Source organism: Leptodactylus fuscus, chromosome 4 (assembly GCF_031893055.1).
Source record: "Leptodactylus fuscus isolate aLepFus1 chromosome 4, aLepFus1.hap2, whole genome shotgun sequence".
In the NCBI taxonomy this organism is placed as follows: Eukaryota; Metazoa; Chordata; class Amphibia; order Anura; family Leptodactylidae; genus Leptodactylus; species Leptodactylus fuscus.
In genome coordinates this window covers 40859344-40864343 of record NC_134268.1, presented here as the reverse complement: position 1 = coordinate 40864343, position 5000 = coordinate 40859344, and the positions used below count along the sequence as shown (strand labels likewise).

At 53.3% G+C, this 5000-nt stretch overlaps 6 non-coding genes across 6 annotated transcripts; all 6 read left to right on the top strand.

The window, feature by feature from the left end:
• The first annotated feature begins 97 nt into the window (after positions 1-97).
• Positions 98-216, top strand: LOC142202079 (5S ribosomal RNA). Its single transcript, XR_012715957.1, has one exon. It is a non-coding gene; the product is annotated as a 5S ribosomal RNA (ribosomal RNA).
• Positions 217-937: 721 nt separating this feature from the next.
• Positions 938-1056, top strand: LOC142202031 (5S ribosomal RNA). Its single transcript, XR_012715910.1, has one exon. It is a non-coding gene; the product is annotated as a 5S ribosomal RNA (ribosomal RNA).
• Positions 1057-1777: 721 nt separating this feature from the next.
• LOC142201917 (5S ribosomal RNA) lies at positions 1778-1896 on the top strand. Its single transcript, XR_012715800.1, has one exon. It is a non-coding gene; the product is annotated as a 5S ribosomal RNA (ribosomal RNA).
• A 721-nt stretch (positions 1897-2617) lies between these two features.
• On the top strand, positions 2618-2736 carry LOC142202200 (5S ribosomal RNA). Its single transcript, XR_012716070.1, has one exon. It is a non-coding gene; the product is annotated as a 5S ribosomal RNA (ribosomal RNA).
• Positions 2737-3457: 721 nt separating this feature from the next.
• Positions 3458-3576, top strand: LOC142201844 (5S ribosomal RNA). The gene has a single exon (XR_012715732.1). It is a non-coding gene; the product is annotated as a 5S ribosomal RNA (ribosomal RNA).
• Positions 3577-4296: 720 nt separating this feature from the next.
• On the top strand, positions 4297-4415 carry LOC142202167 (5S ribosomal RNA). Its single transcript, XR_012716040.1, has one exon. It is a non-coding gene; the product is annotated as a 5S ribosomal RNA (ribosomal RNA).
• Positions 4416-5000: the final 585 nt, after the last annotated feature.

The window sequence follows — 5000 nt, the reverse complement described above, 5'->3', positions numbered from 1 at the left end:
CAAAAAGTGAAGAAAAAGGCCTAGCGTGGTGTAGTGCAAAGAGCTGCCGGCAGCCAGGTTGCAAAGTAGAAGAGGAGTAAGTGAGAGGTCTGTCTCTGCCTACGGCCACACCACCCTGAACACGCCATATCTCGTCTGATCTTGGAAGCTAAGCAGGGTCGGGCCTGGTTAGTACTTGGATGGGAGACCACCTGGGAATACCAGGTGCTGTAGGCTTTTGCTTTTCCTCACTTCCACCAGCAGGGGGTCACTCTCCTCTACGCCATTTTTACATTCACTTTTTACACTGCACACTTGCTTCTTTTACATTCGCTTTCTCTCTTGCACTCTTTAGTCCTTGCAAAATCCTAGTATTCTCATTCGTACCGCTATCATTCTTAGCAGCTGCAGCCGCAGCGGGCGTGGTGGCCACCAGCGTTGTGGCTTTTTACTTTTAATAATAGCAGGCTTCATTTCCATAGCATCTGGGCCTCCCGCCGGGCTGGAGGCCATAGCTAGTAACCTGCAGACCAATTTACAGGGCAACACAGGCTGAACATCTTTGCAGGCAACGCGCCCTAGGAAAAGAGAAGCCGACTGAAAAGCAGCTTCGCTTCCAGGCACGGGCAACCATCTCACCTTCTTCCTTAGCCGACTCCTGGACAACGGGCTCCGGCCCAGCTTGCTCTTTCTTTCACCCCCGGGATGGTTTCTTAGCCCTGCGCAGACCCTGCGCCCAGCCCTTTTGAAAGAGGGCGGCTGCGGCCTGTGACTGGTTGCTGAACCACACCTGTGGGTATAAGGGCCGCCCCCAGCCCTTGCACTGCTCCTGCTGGAATATGAAGTTCCCTTAAGAGAAGGCAAAAAGTGAAGAAAAAGGCCTAGCGTGGAGTAGTGCAAAGAGCTGCCGGCAGCCAGACTGCAAAGTAGAAGAGGAGTAAGTGAGAGGCTTGACTCTGCCTACAGCCACACCACCCTGAACATGCCCGATCTCGTCTGATCTCGGAAGCTAAGCAGGGTCTGGCCTGGTTAGTACTTGGATGGGAGACCGCCTGGGAATACCAGGTGCTGTAGGCTTTTGCTTTTCCTCACTTCCACCAGCAGGGGGTCACTCTCCTCTATGCCATTTTTACATTCACTTTTTACACTGCACACTTGCTTCTTTTACATTCGCTTTCTCTCTTGCACTCTTTAGTCCTTGCAAAATCCTAGTATTCTCATTCGTACCGCTATCACTCTTAGCAGCTGCAGCCGCAGCGGGCATGGTGGCCACCAGCGTTGTGGCTTTTTACTTTTAATAATAGCAGGCTTCATTTCCATAGCATCTGGGCCTCCCGCCGGGCTGGAGGCCATAGCTAGTAACCTGCAGACCAATTTACAGGGCAACACAGGCTGAACATCTTTGCAGGCAACGCGCCCTAGGAAAAGAGAAGCCGACTGAAAAGCAGCTTCGCTTCCAGGCACGGGCAACCATCTCACCTTCTTCCTTAGCCGACTCCTGGACAACGGGCTCCGGCCCAGCTTGCTCTTTCTTTCACCCCCGGGATGGTTTCTTAGCCCTGCGCAGACCCTGCGCCCAGCCCTTTTGAAAGAGGGCGGTTGCGGCCTGTGACTGGTTGCTGAACCACACCTGTGGGTATAAGGGCCGCCCCCAGCCCTTGCACTGCTCCTGCTGGAATATGAAGTTCCCTTAAGAGAAGGCAAAAAGTGAAGAAAAAGGCCTAGCGTGGAGTAGTGCAAAGAGCTGCTGGCAGCCAGACTGCAAAGTAGAAGAGGAGTAAGTGAGAGGCCTGTCTCTGCCTACGGCCACACCACCCTGAACATACCCGATCTCGTCTGATCTCGGAAGCTAAGCAGGGTCGGGCCTGGTTAGTACTTGGATGGGAGACCGCCTGGGAATACCAGGTGCTGTAGGCTTTTGCTTTTCCTCACTTCCACCAGCAGGGGGTCACTCTCCTCTATGCCATTTTTACATTCACTTTTTACACTGCACACTTGCTTCTTTTACATTCGCTTTCTCTCTTGCACTCTTTAGTCCTTGCAAAATCCTAGTATTCTCATTCGTACCGCTATCACTCTTAGCAGCTGCAGCCGCAGCGGGCATGGTGGCCACCAGCGTTGTGGCTTTTTACTTTTAATAATAGCAGGCTTCATTTCCATAGCATCTGGGCCTCCCTCCGGGCTGGAGGCCATAGCTAGTAACCTGCAGACCAATTTACAGGGCAACACAGGCTGAACATCTTTGCAGGCAACGCGCCCTAAGAAAAGAGAAGCCGACTGAAAAGCAGCTTCGCTTCCAGGCACGGGCAACCATCTCACCTTCTTCCTTAGCCGACTCCTGGACAACGGGCTCCGGCCCAGCTTGCTCTTTCTTTCACCCCCGGAATGGTTTCTTAGCCCTGCGCAGACCCTGCGCCCAGCCCTTTTGAAAGAGGGCGGCTGCGGCCTGTGACTGGTTGCTGAACCACACCTGTGGGTATAAGGGCCGCCCCCAGCCCTTGCACTGCTCCTGCTGGAATATGAAGTTCCCTTAAGAGAAGGCAAAAAGTGAAGAAAAAGGCCTAGCGTGGAGTAGTGCAAAGAGCTGCCGTCAGCCAGGCTGCAAAGTAGAAGAGGAGTAAGTGAGAGGCTTGTCTTTGCCTATTGCCACACCACCCTGAACACGCCCGATCTCGTCTGATCTTGGAAGCTAAGCAGGGTCGGGCCTGGTTAGTACTTGGATGGGAGACCGTCTGGGAATAGCAGGTGCTGTAAGCTTTTGCTTTTCCTCACTTCCACCAGCAGGGGGTCACTCTCCTCTATGCCATTTTTACATTCACTTTTTACACTGCACACTTGCTTCTTTTACATTCGCTTTCTCTCTTGCACTCTTTAGTCCTTGCAAAATCCTAGTATTCTCATTCGTACCTCTATCACTCTTAGCAGCTGCAGCCACAGCGGGCGTGGTGGCCACCAGCGTTGTGGCTTTTTACTTTTAATAATAGCAGGCTTCATTTCCATAGCATCTGGGCCTCCCGCCGGACTGGAGGCCATAGCTAGTAACCTGCAGACCAATTTACAGGGCAACACAGGCTGAACATCTTTGCAGGCAACGCGCCCTAGGAAAAGAGAAGCCGACTGAAAAGCAGCTTCGCTTCCAGGCACGGGCAACCATCTCACCTTCTTCCTTAGCCGACTCCTGGACAACGGGCTCCGGCCCAGCTTGCTCTTTCTTTCACCCCCGGGATGGTTTCTTAGCCCTGCGCAGACCCTGCGCCCAGCCCTTTTGAAAGAGGGCGGCTGCAGCCTGTGACTGGTTGCTGAACCACACCTGTGGGTATAAGGGCCGCCCCCAGCCCTTGCACTGCTCCTGCTGGAATATGAAGTTCCCTTAAGAGAAGGCAAAAAGTGAAGAAAAAGGCCTAGCGTGGAGTAGTGCAAAGAGCTGCTGGCAGCCAGACTGCAAAGTAGAAGAGGAGTAAGTGAGAGGCCTGTCTCTGCCTACGGCCACACCACCCTGAACATACCCGATCTCGTCTGATCTCGGAAGCTAAGCAGGGTCGGTCCTGGTTAGTACTTGGATGGGAGACCGCCTGGGAATACCAGGTGCTGTAGGCTTTTGCTTTTCCTCACTTCCACCAGCAGGGGGTCACTCTCCTCTATGCCATTTTTACATTCACTTTTTACACTGCACACTTGCTTCTTTTACATTCGCTTTCTCTCTTGCACTCTTTAGTCCTTGCAAAATCCTAGTATTCTCATTCGTACCGCTATCACTCTTAGCAGCTGCAGCCGCAGCCTGCATGGTGGCCACCAGCGTTGTGGCTTTTTACTTTTAATAATAGCAGGCTTCATTTCCATAGCATCTGGGCCTCCCACCGGGCTGGAGGCCATAGCTAGTAACCTGCAGACCAATTTACAGGGCAACACAGGCTGAACATCTTTGCAGGTAACGCGCCCTAGGAAAAGAGAAGCCGACTGAAAAGCAGCTTCGCTTCCAGGCACGGGCAACCATCTCACTTTCTTCCTTAGCCGACTCCTGGACAACGGGCTCCGGCCCAGCTTGCTCTTTCTTTCACCCCGGGATGGTTTCTTAGCCCTGCGCAGACCCTGCGCCCAGCCCTTTTGAAAGAGTACGGCTGCGCCCTATGACTGGTTGCTGAACCACACCTGTGGGTATAAGGGCCGCCCCCAGCCCTTGCACTGCTCCTGCTGGAATATGAAGTTCCCTTAAGAGAAGGCAAAAAGTGAAGAAAAAGGCCTAGCATGGAGTAGTGCAAAGAGCTGCCGGCAGCCAGGCTGCAAAGTAGAAGAGGAGTAAGTGAGAGGCCTGTCTCTGCCTACGGCCACACCACCCTGAACACGCCATATCTCGTCTGATCTCGGAAGCTAAGCAGGGTCGGGCCTGCTTAGTACTTGGATGGGAGACCGCCTGGGAATACCAGGTGCTGTAGGCTTTTGCTTTTCCTCACTTCCACCAGCAGGGGGTCACTCTCCTCTATGCCATTTTTACATTCACTTTTTACACTGCACACTTGCTTCTTTTACATTCGCTTTCTCTCTTGCACTCTTTAGTCCTTGCAAAATCCTAGTATTCTCATTCGTACCGCTATCACTCTTAGCAGCTGCAGCTGCAGCCGCAGCGGGCGTGGTGGCCACCAGCGTTGTGGCTTTTTACTTTTAATAATAGCAGGCTTAATTTCCATAGCATCTGGGCCTCCCGCCCGGCTGGAGGCCATAGCTAGTAACCTGCAGACCAATTTACAGGGCAACACAGGCTGAACATCTTTGCAGGCAACGCGCCCTAGGAAAAGAGAAGCCGACTGAAAAGTAGCTTCGCTTCCTGGCACGGGCAACCATCTCACCTTCTTCCTTAGCCAACTCCTGGACAACGGGCTCCGGCCCAGCTTGCTCTTTCTTTCACCCCCGGGGTGGTTTCTTAGCCCTGCGTAGACCCTGCGCCCAGCCCTTTTGAAAGAGGGCGGCTGCGGCCTGTGACTGGTTGCTGAACCACACCTGTGGGTATAAGGGCCGCCCCCAGC